Source organism: Dromiciops gliroides, chromosome 2 (assembly GCF_019393635.1).
Source record: "Dromiciops gliroides isolate mDroGli1 chromosome 2, mDroGli1.pri, whole genome shotgun sequence".
Taxonomy (NCBI): Eukaryota; Metazoa; Chordata; class Mammalia; order Microbiotheria; family Microbiotheriidae; genus Dromiciops; species Dromiciops gliroides.
In genome coordinates, this window is record NC_057862.1 from 287,909,779 (window position 1) to 287,926,151 (window position 16,373).

Sequence of the window (16,373 nt, forward strand, 5' to 3'; positions counted from 1 at the left end):
CCCTGGGCAAGTCATTTAACCCTCATTGCCCTGCAAAAAAAAAAAAATTGAAATACACACACACACACACACACACACACACATATATCTACAGAAGTTCTATACATGGTGCCACAGAATTGGAAACTCACATCAACTGGGGAATGGCTGAACAAGCCATGGTATATGAATGTGACATAATACTATTATGCTTTAAGAAATGATGACAGGATGGTTTCCAAGAAACTGGGGTCTGTCCAAACTAATACAAAGCGAAGTAGGCAGAATCAGGAGAATATATAGGATAGCAATAATGTAAAGATAAGATAAATGACTAAGAAAGTCTTAGGAATTCTTTTTTTTTTTTTTTGCAGGGCAACGGGGGCTAAGTGACTTGCCCAGGGTCACACAGCTAGTAAGTGTCAAGTGTCTGAGGCCAGATTTGAACTCAGGTACTCCTGAATCCAGGCCTAGTGCTTTATCCACTGCGCTACCTAGCTGCCCCCAGTCTTAGGAATTCTGATCAATAAATGCATTGACTAACTACAATTTCAGAGGCCTCATGGTGAAAGAGGACACCCATCTACTAAGAGAGAGGTGATGGACTTGGAGTGCAAACTGAGACATATTTTTTTAGATATGGCCAATGTGGTCATTTGTTTTGCTTGGCTGCACACGTTTATAACAGGGGGATTGTTGTTCTTGCTTTCTCATTGAGGGGAGGTGGGGACAAATCAGATATCATTTTTTAAAAATTAATTTTGAAAAAAAGGAGCATTGATAACGTTAGCAATAGAAGTTTCTGCAGGGGGGCAGCTAGATGGCGCAGTGGATAGAGCACCAGCCCTGGAGTCAGGAGGTCCTGAGTTCAAATCCGGCCTCAGACACTTAACACTTACTAGCTGTGTGACCCTGGGCAAGTCACTTAACCCCAATTGCCTTAAAAAAAAAAAAGAAGTTTCTGCAGGGTAGGGGGATTGGCAGTCATATTGCAAGGTACTGAGAAGAGAGCAGGAGGTAAAAAAAACAGGAAGTAATCATTGCAAAACCAGTCACTAATCAGCAGGCATTTGAGTATGTACTGTGTATTAGGCACTGTGCTGGAGGCTGGGGATCCAAATACAAAGAATGAAACAGTCCCTACTCATGATAGATGAAACACGTGAGAGACAGTTTCTGGACAATTAGTAATTTATTATTTAGGCCAGCTAATAATCAATAAATTGATGTCAGTGGTTTCTCTCAGCAACCAAGCTTCCCCCATTGGAGACACTGAATGCCTTAAACACCTTCGTAAAAGGGAATGCCCCTGACAAGTGAAAATCAATCCTGATTGGTGAACATTTAATGAGGAGGTGGGCCAGAAGTCTTCAGCTCCTCCTGCTGACAATGTGGCTTGATCACAAAACTCAGCCACCTCTAGCAACCTGGACAGGAGAATCTGTCTCCATCCAGACCACTGGTTGGTTTTCTCCTTCATGAGCTGGGTCAGCCAAAACTCTAATGAAGGGGTACAAGGACAGGGGCCCATTTATCTTGGGCTAAGAACCAGTCCAGACTGGATTCTGTTTACACTCCAAACGGAAGGAAGGTCTCCTAGTTGGAAGGCATCTAGCCCAAGATCAAAGAGCATGCTCCCTGTTCTTCTTTGAGGGGTAGGGGTAATCTCAATCAGCCATGCCCTACAGAGGGTGACCTCCCACAGGAGCTAAGCCTCAGTAGAGAAAGAGGGGAAAAGCCTGGATTTCCATTTAATAATTGGTTATTAATATAATAGAAAAATATCTCCCCTCACCACTCACAAGGAACTTAAATTCTAATGGGAGAGACCTTGGTATGTTTGAAGGTAGTAAGGAAGGAAGCAGTGGATAGGGAGAGGCTGAGGATGAGAGAAAAGTGGGGGAATTAATGAGGTTATAATCTGCTAGAGAAGGCAGGAAGAGACGAGACCAAATGCACCTGTAGAGTGGCTGGCCTTTGCAAGAATGGCCACCTCTTTGTAAGAGACTAAGGGTGGGAAGAGAGGAGTGGAGAATTATATGGAGTCTGAGATGAAGAGAATCCCTGTGGAATGGGCTCAGTTTGGGGGGGCATTGAGGGGCAGAGGTATGGGAGGCTTGATGAGGGAAGAGAAAGTTTGGAATAGCTTCCTGGGGAGAGGGGGGGGGTGTTATTAGGAGTCAATTAAGGAGAAATAAATGAACTGCCCTGCTGTGAGGGCCCAAAGGAAGCTGGAAAACACAAATTTATAATGAATCCAGCAAATAAGGTTGAAATTTCTTCCAGCTCCATTCAGCTGCCCATGAGTAGGAGTCAATGAGCTGGACGGTGGGAGTAACCCAAGGACTGAGGTTTGGCAGGAGATGAGCAGTGACATGAGAAGGGGGAGAGGGATTGGATAGCAGAGGACAGTAGAGCTAAAATGATTAAATACTGGGTCAGGATTGGAAGTGAAGGAAGGGAAATGAAACAACAGCAGTGATAATAGCCTGAGGAGTAGTGAGGGCAGAGAGACTGGAAGTCTCCAGAGAGTGAAAAATAGGTTTAGGAGGGATTGGGCATAGGAAGAGGGGCAATGTTAGTAGAATATCAGGATTCTAAGGAAGAGGAGTACTTGGGGGTAATGAGTTCTAGTATGTGACCATCCCTTTGTGTGACTGAGGCAAAATGAAGGAGGAGGTCATGGGATTTAAGGAATTGGAAGGTTGGACATTTTGTAAGAGAATCAGCATGAATGTTGGCAGTCTCCTAGTATAAAGATTAGGGGACACTTACTAGCTGTGTGACCCTGGGCAAGTCACTTAACCCCCATGGCCCTGCCAAAAAAAAAAAAAGATTAGGGGAGAGAGGGTCAGACAGGATCTAGGTGAGTGGGAGGATATTTTAGGCTGGGGGACAGAGGTTAGGGGTAGGGGTGATTGAGTGAGTGGGAGTGGGAGTGTGTGTGTGTGATGGGGGGGGGGCGGAAGAGGAGTTTCTCCAACAGTAGTAACACCCCATCCATGGAGCCTCCATTGGTTTCAGTTGATGCCGCTGACATTTCTGTGGTTTTACAAAAACCATGTTGGATCCAGGATTGACAGCCAATGTACCTGACCTATGGAAAGTTCTATGAGGAAGCTCCCAAGGCACAGTATCACTATTATTTCCAACTTTTTAGCTGCAAACCTTCTCCCTTCTCAGTTCCACACATTAATTCTCCTTCCTCTTTCCTCAGTCATTCCAGTTAGCCACCAAGCATTTATTAAGCACTCACTATGTGCCAAGTAGTGTATTAAGTGCTGGAGATACAAAGAATGTGTAACGATTGGAATAACGCCACCTGCTGGATACTTACTGTAGAGGAGTTCTGCCCATGAAGGGAAGGTCTTTGAGGGCAAGACCAGGAGTCAGGAAGTGACGCGGGCTAGTGGGAGGAGGAAGGAAGAGACTGGCGCTCAGTCTCGCTCTCTTTCCTGGGGACTCTGGCGGAGAAGGGAGCTAGAAATGTGCTCTCCCTTTAATAGATAGGAATCTAGGCCTTTCTCTCTCTCTTTATCAAATTCTTATTCTCCTTAATAAATGCTTAAAAGTCTAACTCTTGCTGAAGCTTATAATTTATTGGTGACCACTCATTAGATATTTTAGACAGACTAGCTAGAATTTTAACCCTTAACAGATGGCTGACCACGAAGAGGAAAGCTAAACCTCAGTCTTCTGATCTTCTGGTTGGGTAAGAAATTTCCCCTCCCTCTCCCTTTAACTGCTAAGTACTGGTGTACTGGCTGTGTTTTCCTTTAAATTTTTTCGAATGGACCTTTTAAACTCCCTAATTATCCTATTTTTGATTTTAGTCTGTTTAACCAGACAAATGGGAGATAAGATCATGTTAATGCTTTGTTTTTGTGGATTTTCTATTTTTCTTTTTATTTTTGTTAAAAGAGCCAGCAACTTACTCACACAAGGAAATATCTCTCCCTCTCCCAACCATGCTTTTTCAGAGAAACCTGAAGAGATTCCCGCAGCTTTTCCCAGTTCTAACAGTAATTGTTGCTTTAATTTTGCATGCCTGGAGGCAATGACCCACCCTCTAGAAGCTTTTAATCCCCTAGCACCTGGAGGCAAAGTGGGGGAAGAGGAATCCAGGCCTGAGTTCAAAATCAAGTGTGATTCAAATTGTGCTGGTCCCTCCCCTCCTCTCCAGACCCCACCCTCTACTCCTCCTATGGCCAAGCCCATAGCTTCCCCTGCCTGGGAAGTCCAGAGATCTGATGCGCATGCTCAACTTTTTCTACCTGCATTTGCAGCTTTAGGCTCAGCCCTTCCCCAGCCTGGCTGTGCTTCTGAGACAATCTTAGAAAACTCTTTAAATTCCAGATATGCTTGTTTTGTTCATAATTTTGCTAACCTGCTTTTGTCTTTAATTAGTAATCTTATAAAGCATTTGTATGGTGAAAAGACTGACAGACAATATAAAGGGGTTAAAGAAGAAAAACTTAAGCTGAATAAGAATGACAACCATCAACATAGTTCAAGACTCTGCTTCTTTTGCCATGGAAGGGTATATATTTTAGAGAAATGTAGAAGTAAGCAGCAAGGTATTGATATGAGTATTGGGGATTTTAGATATCGGAATCAAAAGTGTTCTGAATTCACTCAGAGTAATAGTATCAGTTCAGAGGTTACATAGGATTTCTATGCTATTATATATACATTTTTAAATTAATGGTATGGGTTTATTTTCGTAGAGATTTTCATGCATTTGAGATTGTGTTTTATACTTAGTTTCTAAAACAAAGAGAATATTTGTAAAAGCTTTTTATAGTCATGTGGTCCAGTTTATATTTTATAATACTCTTATTGATATTAAGTTCATATTCATTTAGATTTCCCTAGTTTGAATTTCATTGTCTTTTATTGTTCCACGTGTATCTTCTTCTATTCATTCATCTATCTAATTTTGAAACATGGTTTTGATTTCATAATACAATGTTAATTCTAGGAGTATTGTGCTCCCATATTCTGAGTTGTTTGTTTTTGTTATTTTTTCTCAACTGATTATTTGATCAAACTCTTTAAAGCATTTCCCTGGCAAATTGGTTGCCATGGCAAGTATAAATTGATTCTAGAAGTATTATTTTTGATAAGCATATTCCAAAAAAAAAAAAAAAGAGGGGAACATTTGTAAAAGTTTTCTTTTTTTCAAAAAAAAAAGTTTTCTTTGAGATTCTGTTGTGCTTTAACTTATATTTAAATATGTTCAGATTTTTCACAAAAGTAATTGTATACTAAGTAAAAAAAGGTATTATTTGAAATTGTTGCATAATTATATATTATATTCTGAGTCAAGATGTATTCACATTTTTTGCAATCATTTATTATCCTCAATTTTTAAATCCATATGAGACTTGGATTATGGGAACTTATCATTTAAGACACTAATTGCCTTTATTCTGAGTTATCAGATGCCAGTTGGCCAAGATGCCATCCAATCACAAGAGGAATACATGCAAGAGCAGGCACTGAACTGTCACATGAGGGGAGACATGCATGAAGTCAAGGTATGGCCGAGGGAACGGCTTTTGACTAATGTTGAGGTTGGATTCTCTTGGTTTAATATTTTATTTTATTTTTCCCCACAATATTGTACAGATGGCTGGAAGTATTCATCCCACCCATCTCACTTCTACACCTGGCTTCTATGCTCCCTCCTATATGCCTGATGCCATGGACATCTCAATCCCATGCATCTGATTAAGTCTGACTCAGTTTCCTCCAATATGTTCGGTGCCATGGACATATATTCCATCCACCTATTTTAAGTCTGGCATACTGTATGGGCAGTACATATTGCTCAAGTGTGGGAATGCTCACATCCCATCATTTCTCTGTTCTTTTATGGTAACCCCCATAATTATCTCAGGTGTCATGATAAATACAGTGTTGAATTTGGCCTTGACACCTGTTACCAATTATATTAGATTTTTGAATTTCTCATAATGGCATGAGGATAATTAGGCAGATGATGCAAAAAGTGATGAAACAAAGATAAAAAATTATTTTTAATAATTAATATTGCAGCAATTGTCTTCTCAATTACCCTCCATAAGGGGGACTATAGTAATATTATAATTTTAAAGAATGTTTCAATTTTTGTTTTATTATATGTTTCATGTGTAACAACTAAGATTCTGAATTCCCTTAGACATGTTTTTGAGAACTTTCATTGTTTGATTTGATTATTGACAAAGCTATTTTAAAGTTGTGTTAAGCTCAATTTTGTAGGAAATTTTCCTGGCTGATTACCAGCATCCACACATCAACCCCTGAAAAGACTTCCATTCCACGACTACACCTAGAGGACATCTGAGAAAAGACTTTCAGAGACTTTAAATGAACAGTTTTGATTTGTTGTTTTTGTTGTGTTTTTTCTCTTTCTGTTATAATAATATACACCATCTGTAACATGTATTCTCTGCAGAGGCCCTCCCTTTGCAAGACTAATGTCAAAGCGTCGGTTCATGAGGACAAAAAAAATCGCCCCTCTGGACAAAACTTTCCTCTCTTCCTTTTCTATATTGTTGTTCACATATTATTAGTTAGCAATAGTTATCATATTGTTTTTACTGTTCCGTCAAGGAAACATTTTGTTTCTTGAGGAACAACAGGGGGGACTGTAACGATTGGAATAACGCCACCTGCTGGATACTTACTGTAGAGGAGTTCTGCCCATGAAGGGAAGGTCTTTGAGGGCAAGACCAGGAGTCAGGAAGTGACGCGGGCTAGTGGGAGGAGGAAGGAAGAGACTGGCGCTCAGTCTCGCTCTCTTTCCTGGGGACTCTGGCGGAGAAGGGAGCTAGAAATGTGCTCTCCCTTTAATAGATAGGAATCTAGGCCTTTCTCTCTCTCTTTATCAAATTCTTATTCTCCTTAATAAATGCTTAAAAGTCTAACTCTTGCTGAAGCTTATAATTTATTGGTGACCACTCATTAGATATTTTAGACAGACTAGCTAGAATTTTAACCCTTAACAATGACATATAACAGTCTTTGTCCTGGAAAAGTTCATTCTTTTTTTTTGGGGGGGGGGGAGAATGAGGGTTAAAGGACTTGCCCAGGGTCACACAGCTAGTAAGTGTCAAGTGTCTGAGGCCGGATTTGAACTCAGGTCCTCCTGAATCCAGGGCTGGTGCTTTATCCACTGCACCACCTAACTGCCCAAGTTCATATTTTAAAAGCAGAATACCATCAATCCTAGAATACCATCAATCAGTCAAAAATATCTAAGTGCCTACTATGTCTGGGCACTGTGCTAGACATTAAAGCTACAAAGACAATGAATAAAATACTGCTCACTTGCAAAGGGCTCATATTATGACCTAAGAATACATCTGTGTGTACACACACACACACACACACACACACACACACACACTCTCTCTCTCTCTCTCTCTCTCTCTCTCTCTCTCTCTCTCTCTCTCTCCAGGTAATTCCTCCTCCTCACACTCATACAGTTCTGGACCTTTCTTTCATTTTTACAAGCATTTATTCTCTTTCCCTCATACTCCCTCTTCTACTGAAGAATAAAAAAAAGAAAGAAAACTTTCCTAACAAATACACACAGTCCAACAAAACAGATTTCCACATCGGACATGACCAAAAGGATACTGAACCTTTCTTCAAAGTAAATTTAAAATATAATCTAGACATAATTATCTGATGTGAGTGTTTGGGCTTAGATCAACAGGTCAAGAACAATCATCTCAGAGGCGGCTAGGTGGCGCAGTGGATAAAGCACTGGCCCTGGATTCAGGAGAACCTGAGTTCAAATCCGACCTCAGACACTTGACACTTACCAGCTCTGTGACCCTGGGCAAGTCACTTAACCCCCATTGCTCTGCAAAAACAACAACAACAACCAATCATCTCTATTTTACAGATGAGGCCAATGTTCAGGCCATACCTAGAATACCATGTCCATCTGGTAATAGACAACTAGATAGCACTTGGTCATTACTGACTGAGGGAAGGAAAAGGGGTCAGCACCAAAGCCCTGGTGATCCCTGTTCTTCCCCTGGCCCAGAAATCTAGGGGTTGTGATTAGAAAGGGGAATGGACACTGTGACAACCATTGAGAGTCACTGGGACCAGAACGTTTTGTGGAAACCAAGACCTTCTGGGCTTTAGTCAGGAGGCTTGGGTTCCAGTCTACTTACTATGTGCCCTTGGAGATGTCACTTCTTTCTCTGGGTCTCAGTATCCCAACCTGTAAAATGGATATCAAACCATCAGCCCTATCTAAAAACATTAGGGTGGCAGCTAGGTGGCACAGTGGATAAAGCACAGGCCCCGGATTCAGGAGTACCTGAGTTCAAATATGGCCTCAGACATTTCACACTTACTGACTGTGTGACCCTGAGCAAGTCACTTAACCCCCATTGCCCCACCAAAAAAAAAAATTTAAATATATTTAGAAATGGATTTTTAAAATCTCTGTATTACAGTGGTAAAAACATTAGGATGTCATGGGGAGATAGGTTTGGCATGGTGGCATTAAAAGACTCAAGACTCAGGTTTTGTCTTGTCTTTGCTATTTAATAGTGTGACTTGGGTCAAGTCATTTTCCCAAGTGCCCCAATGTTCTCATCTGTAAAATGAGAAGGCTGAGTTAGATGAGCTCTGAAGTCTTTCCTGCCATTTTGTGAGATCTGTGAAAGTATCCATCATCAGGAAATTGAAGCCCAGTGGGGCTGTTACCTCTCTTCAGGGATTCTCACCCAAGGCACTTTGTCTTTGCCCCTCTCACTCCTCACTCTGCATTACACCTACTGGTATATATGGTTACTCCACTCCATTAGAATACAAGCTTCTTGAGGGCAGGAACTCTTACTTGTATCTTTAGAGCTCCAGCTCCTAGCACAATGCCTATACACAGTGCATGTGGAGTCAAATTTATCTGTTGATTTTGAAGGGGCATTCATGGACAATCAGGAAGCGTTCTTACTGTTACAGGGCAGGTTGGGAGGGTGGAGTGTTCTGCCCACATTCCAACACAATCATTACCTCTCCTCCCCAAAGGACCAAGAAAAACAAGAAGGCACAAACAGTATTTCTCACCTCAAAAATATTCACTGCCCTTGTGAGAGTACAGTCTGTCCTCACTCCCACGCTTTCTTTGCCCACATTAATGCAAAGAGCAGATTATGGACAAAATCAGCCTGGCGTTCCAGGCTCTCCATCCAGTCTGGTCTCTCACTTTATATCTGCCCCTCTTCTCTCTCTTTGTCCTCACATATATGGATAAGTGAGCCTTCCATGAAAGTGGAACTTTCTCACAGGACTTTGCCTGCCCCTGACTTTTGTACTTATAAGCTCACCTCATCTTGTGTCACACTTACCCACGGACATGCCTTTTCCCCTATGAGACTGCGAACCCCTTGAGGACAGGGACAGTGCCGTATCTTACTATCCCCAATGCTTGTAAAGGAGACTCTGCACATAGAAGGTGTTTCATAAGGATCTACTGTTAAATTGAATTAGCTGCTCTCCCTTGTAGGATAGAACCTGGGATGGGAGCAGGAAACTTGGGTTCTTGATCCAGTTCTGCCATTGTATGACCTTGAGTTAAAGCTGTTCATTCCCTATTCTGGACCTCAGTTTTTCTCACTGGCAAAGGGCTGGTCTAGATGGTCTAACATTTTATATGGAAAATTCCATGCAATTATTTTGGTAAAGCTGTGCTGAAGCAGCCTTCTCTTCCCCCTGATTCTCTGATGTCCCCTTTACTCCCCTCCTCCCTCCATGTGTTCCATGTTCAGCTCCAAGTACATTTTAGCACCACTGTTTGCCGATGTCAGGAAAGTTGACATCTGTCTCTCCAGAATCCCTGGGAGGCGGCGCACACTTGGGAGGAATGGGTTTGTTAGACTCTGCCTGTCTGGGCAGTCTTTCAGCAACTGGGAACATGCATGCACATACATCCAGGTGAGCATCAAGACACATGACCTGACTTGTTTGTTCAATGTTCTGAGTTTTTACCCCACAGGCTCATTTCCTTCTGTTCTTGCTTCTCAGCGCCTGGGCTGCTGTGGGTCCACCCACTTGATAGCAATATCTATCGATTCCTACCTCTTCTCTACCTATCCCCAACTCATTGGAAGAGCTGGCAGCTCCTGCCCCACCCACACCCACACTCTCCTAGCATCAAAGAACCTTAAAATCCAAATCTTATGGGGTCTTTGTGGTCATGTGATGCTGTGCCTGGTCTAGAGCTCTGGTTAACATTGATACTTATTAGCTGCAACCCAGAAAATGGGTAGATTCTTGCATACCCTTTGCATTTACATCTAACTTCACTTGGAAGGAAAGAAAGAAGGAAATAGGTATTTATTAAGTGCCTATTACATGCAGGCACTGTGCTAAATGCTATACAAAGAAATGGGTCACTTCTTACACACACTTTGCATTCATTCACCAGGGTTTCACTTGGTCAAGTGTTTTTGTTCTGTCTCCCCTCCTAACATCCTTGGCCCCCCCAACACAGACCTGAGCTATGTCTGTTCTCTGAATACATCTCAGGTCAGAAGACAAATCTGCACAATTTGGGGTGTCAGGAGATATGGATTTGAGTGACCTGGAACAACCTGGTTTTGACTGACCTAGAACAAGTACCTTCCTATCTCTGGATCTGTAAAATATGTAAAATAAGGGAGTTGGATTCCTAGCTCCTTAAGGTCCTCCCAGCTCTGGCATTTTAATTTTTACAGGACTGGTCCCACCCATCACCTGGGTAAATTTCCTGAGCGCCTTCTGTATGCCCTGTCCTGTTGTGCAGTGATGTGGGGGAGGCAGAGGAAGAGCCGACCTCAGCCCCCTCCTTAGGGAGCTCACAAGGAGTGGGAACAGAGGAGGAGCAGATCCAGGCCATGCCCTGGGAGAGCTCGCAGTCCTGGGTGGAAGACAAGACGATCACACAGAACAGAATGATTTAGAGAATCACACTATACCGTATACAATTGGTCCACACAAGTGACCTGGCTAGAGCTCTAGCTTCCCTCTTCCTCGATACTACAACTGTGATAACGAAGTCTAAGATAACATTAGCTTCTTTGATTGCCATGTCCTACTGTTAATTCATTTGGGTTTGGAGGCCATTAAAACCCTGATCTTTTTTCCCCAGTGCCCTCCCCCAGTCATTTCCACATGTTTTTTAGACTTGTCTTTCCCATCATGCACTTAATTTTTTTTTGTGTGTGTGAGGCAATTGGGGTTAAGTGACTTGCCCAGGGTCACACAGCTAGTAAGTGTTAAATGTCTGAGGCTGGATTTGAACTTGGGTCCTCCTGAATCCAGGGCTGGTGCTCTATCCACTGCGCCATCTAGCTGCCCCCCATCATGTACTTTAAAAGTTGACTTTTTTTTGACACATTCTGCCTCCCCCAGTGTAGGAGTACATTTATCTTTACTCATATTTGGGCCATCATCCCAACCTGCCAACATATTTGTTGGTCTCAATTCTATCATGCAACATAATAGATCAGCTATTCTTATTGTTACCTACAAATCTCATATCTTGTCATGTATCTCTTTATCTGAGTCTTTGATATAAAACAATATGAGTTAAGGTCATATCCCTGGGGTACTCTACCAGTGATGTCCCCCTAAGGTTACATCAACACATTGGAAACCACTCTTTAGGTTCAATTAGTGGTCATCAAATCCTGTAGATTTTATCTACCCAGTATTTCCATCACCCTTAGCCAGAGCACTGTAATAGTAAAGTAGTCCCGGGGCAGCTAGATGGCACAGTGGATAAAGCACCGGCCCTGGATTCAGGAGTACCTGAGTTCAAAACGGCCTCAGACACTTAATACTTACTAGCTGCATGACCCTGGGCAAGTCACTTAACCCCAATTGCCTCACCAAAAAAAGAAAAAGAAAAAAAATAGTAAAGTAGTCCCTCTTTCTCCAACTTTCTAGTCTGTCTTGCACAGAGGCAACTCTAATGCTCAGCTGTCACCAAAGCATTGGACTCCCCTGCTTAAATACTTTTCCTGGCTCCCCATTACTTTTGGGAGACAATCTAGATTCCTCAGGGTGGCATTCAAAGTCCCAGTCTACTTTTATCTCCTATTGCTCCACACAAATATGTCTCCTGCTAAGCTAAGTCAGTCTCTCCACTGTCTCTAGTGGTTCCCAAACCTTTACTCACACTACTTCTCCCCCTACCTTGGGGACTTAAGGCACAGAATAACAGCTAAGTGCTCAATTAACTGCAGCTGTACCTTCCCAGTGTGAGGTAAGGGAGGACTATAAGCCAATTTATTAATTAGGGTAATGTTTACATTTCTATTAGCATCCCTAATTATCTGTTACCTCTCAGATCCTTCCCATCAGTAGGCTTTTTCAGTAAATGATAGTGTGAATTTCACAGGTAGGTGTGAATTTTCACTGGTTCCTCAGCATCCATCCAGTACTTTCATATAATTGGAGTTATATTCAAGGTACAACTAGGCTACCAAATCCATTCCACCCTAGCAGATGGGTGGGTGGAACCTGCCTAATGGATCCAATGATCCTCTACCATCAGTCCCCACAGTAGGGGAGGAACCAGGAATAGTTACAAGAGATAGGGACCTTGTGAATGAAGTCAGAAGACCTCAAATAATCTCAAGGCTGGAAATGACCTCAGAGGAAATTGAGTCCAACCAGAACATGAGCAGGGATCTTCTGCATAACATCACTGAGAAATGGTCATCCATTGGGAATTCACCACTTTTGGATGGAGCCAGTTAGTCGATAAACATTTATTAAGTTCCTCCTATATGCTAGACCCTGTGCTAAGAGCTGAGGATACAAAGAAAGGCAAAAGATAATCCCTGTTCTCAAGTAGAGTAGTCTAATGGGGACAACATAAAATGACTATGTACAAATAAGATATAGAAAAGATCAATTAGTGATACTCAACATGGGAAAGGTACTAGCATTAAGGATGATCAGGAAAGGCTTCTTATAGAGGCTATGACTTGAAGGAAGCCAAGAGGCAGAGAGGAGAAGAAAGTTCCAGTTTGGGGAGGACAGCAAATGAAAATGCCCAGAGTTGAGAAATGGAGCTTCTTGTGAAAGGAAAAGTAAGGGGGTCGGGGTCACTGGATTCCAGAGAATATGGAGCAAAGGAGAAGGTATAAGAAGACTGGAAAGATCTTGGCTGGGGCAGGTTATGAAGGGCTTTGAATGCCAAAGAAAGGGTTTTATGTTTGATCCTGGAGAATAATGAGGAGCCGTTGAAAGTTATTAAAATAGGGGACAGCTAGGTGGTGCAGTAGATAGAACACTGGCCCTGGATTCAGGAGGACCTGAATTGAATTCTGGCCTCAGACACTTGACACTTAGTAGCTGTGTGACTCTGGGCATGTCCCTTAACCCCAACTGCCACACACACACACACACACACACACACACAAAAATAGGGCTATGTATGATGTATTTAGACTTGTACTTTAGGAAGATGAATTTTGACAGCTGAATAGGAGATGGCCTGAGCTGAAGAGACCTGCTACAGGGAGACCCATCAGGCTATTTCAGTAGTCCAGGAGTGAGGGGCTGAAGGAAGGCTTGTACCATGGTGGTGGCAATGTCAGAAGAGAGAAAGGAGTGTATTCAAGAGATGCTATGAAGCCAAAATTGATAGGTCTTGACAACAGGATATGAGAAAGAGTGAGGAGTTAAAGATGACACCTATGTTCAAGTCTGGGTGACTGGGAGGATTGTGGTGCCCCTGACAGTAATGGAGAAGTTGGGAAGAGGGAAGTGTTTGGGGAGAAAGACAATGAGTTCAGGCTTGGAAATGTTGAGTTTAAGACGTCATGGATCCGGGGGCGGCTAGGTGGCGCAGTGGATAAAGCACTGGCCCTGGATTCAGGAGTTCTTGAGTTCAAATCCGGCCTCAGACACTTGACACTTACTAGCTGTGTGACCCTGGGCAAGTCACTTAACCCCCATTGCCCCACAAAAAAAAAAAAAAAAAAGACGTCATGGATCATCCAGTTCAAGATGTTCAAGAGGCAGGTGGAGATACGATACTGGAGATGAGCAGAGAGAGGTATAAATTAGAATAGATTTGAGAATTATCAGCAATTAGATAATCATTGAACCCACAGGAGTGGATGAAATCACCAAACTGAATAGTATAGAGGGAAAAAGAGGGCCCAAGATATAGCCTTGGGAGGCCCAAACCCACAATTAGCAAGCATGACTTGGATAGAGATCCAGCAAAGGACACTGAGAAGTAATCAGGTAGGAAGTGTTAACAGAGGACCCACAGGGCAGATTAGAAACTGTGTATTGTCTGAAAAGAACTTACAAAGGAGCAGAGAGAGACAGAGAAGGAGAGGAAGAAAGATGGGGAAGGGAAGGGGTGGGAGGCAGGGGGAGGGAGAGAGGGGGAGGGAGAGGGAGAGAGAGAGAGAAAGAACTCTCAGCTGTTCTCAGGAGATATGGAAAAAGATGAGATATTAATAGTTTCTTGAGGCAGGGAGTGGGGGTTATGGGAGAAGACATCTGTAGACACAAAACGCCAGAGAGTGGGATGTTTAGGAAAGTCCTAAGCTAGGTCTCAAGTCTGCAGCTGTTGCTCAAGGTTGCCCTTGAGCTGGTCAAGGCTGGCTCTGTGGTTTCTGGCAACTATAGGTATCTCCAAATTTGGCTAGATTTCCCTCACAAAAGATCACTGGTATGTCAACCAGCCCTGGACTTCAGAAGTCTTTCTGATGAGCTGGTTGTTGTGTTACTCCAGTGTCCTGCTCTCCTGTAAAGAAGGGAACTTCCAACAAATCTATAGTCATTACAAAGCCCATGTGCACAGAGAATAAAGAGACAAGAATATCAAGAAGAGCATTATTGACAGTGTCAGAGACTACAGAGAAGAAGGTCATTAGATTTGGTTTTAAGAGATCATTGGTAACTTTGGAAAGAGTTATCTCGGTTTTCTGTTGAATGATGTAGAGAGAATTAAAAAGAAAGAAAGGAAGTGGAGGCACCTATTGTAGGCGTTTTGAAGGAGTTTCCCCACAAAAGGGAAGAATGATATGGGATGATACCTAACAGGGAACGGGCATAAGGAAGTTTGTAGTGGGGGATGGGGAATGGGATTTGAATGACAGTTTGAGGTTCAGAGTCACTGGTGGAGAGCATGATGAAGTGGGAGTTTGTCAATCACTGATGAATGAGTTCAGGTGGGTTATTAATACTCCTAAGAGTTTAGACTCAGAATGGAGTTCTCTCAGGGTGTAGGAAACTAAGGCAGTGAACCCTGCAGGCAGGTGTGACTAGAACAGACAGGAAGGAATGACGTCTCTGTTCCCTGGAGGCAGGAAAGGTCCCCTGGGAGTGAGAACAGGTCAGCCTGGAAGACTCCAATAGGATGGCCTATCCCTCATCCCATGCTGGCAGGACAAGGTGAGCCCATAAGACTGCCATGCAATGCAATGGTGAGATCAGGCATACTCTCAGTCCTCCAGCAATGCCCCTTATACTTCTGGATAAATTACATTAAGCTGGGATCTACCTCTATGCAACTATATGTTCCCCTCCACTGCTCTTAGTTCTGGCCTCTATAGCCAAGTAGGAAAAAGCTAATCCCTGACATCTCTTCTGTGTGAAGAGGTCTATCACAGCTTCCCTCATTCTTTTTTTTTTTTTTTGCAGGGCAATGGGGGTTAAGTGACTTGCCCAGGGTCACACAGCTAGTAAGTGAGCTTCCCTCATTCTTGAGGCCAATCCTCCCCAGTTTTTTCAATGGATACTTGTTAACATGGTGGCTGCACTCTTTACCATCTTGGTTGCCTTTTTCCAGATATGCTTGTGCTTGCCAATGTCCTTAGAACCCTGGCAGAGTGCCTGGTCTCCTGCTCATAGGGAATCAGGGAGATATCACTGCATTGCATGCCAGTCTCCTGGCCTCACCTCTTCCTGCCAGCAGGGGATCAGAGATATGCCATTCCATTGGAGTCTTCCAGGGTAGTATGGACTTCATAAATGCTTGTTCCCTTCCTCCCTTCATCAAAACCCTAAACTAGAGAGCATGGCGATGGGTTTGAAAGGCTCATTGGGTTTGAAACAGAGTTGTGCCACTTAGTACTTACCATGTGACTGTAGGCAAGTCCTTTCCCTTCTCTTTGCCTCAGTTTCTTCCTTTGTAAAATGGGAAGAATAATTCTTGCACTTTCTTCTCCTACTTAAAGTTGATGAGGATCAATTGGGATACTATGCGTAAAGTTTTTGTGAATTATAGAGGAAACAACAGGTGGGTAAGATCTGGGAAAGAAATCAGAGTTCTGGCTCCTATTTTTATCTCTTAGTCACCAAGCTTCTTCATCAAGTAATTCCCAGTTTGACCTGCTCCAGCTTCTTCAAAC

At 42.8% G+C, this 16,373-nt stretch overlaps 1 protein-coding gene across 4 annotated transcripts in view; it reads right to left on the minus strand.

Moving 5' to 3' along the window:
- INF2 (inverted formin 2) overlaps positions 1-16,373 on the minus strand; it is a 96,481-nt gene that overhangs the window by 64,810 nt on the left and 15,298 nt on the right. For 3 of the 4 annotated variants that reach the window (XM_043984538.1, XM_043984537.1, XM_043984535.1), the window contains exon 2: positions 8,175-8,224. The exons of the other annotated variant lie outside the window; for it this stretch is intronic. The gene's annotated coding sequence lies outside the window, so the exon portion shown is untranslated. The remainder of the gene's footprint in view (positions 1-8,174; positions 8,225-16,373) is intronic. 4 annotated transcript variants of the gene reach the window in all.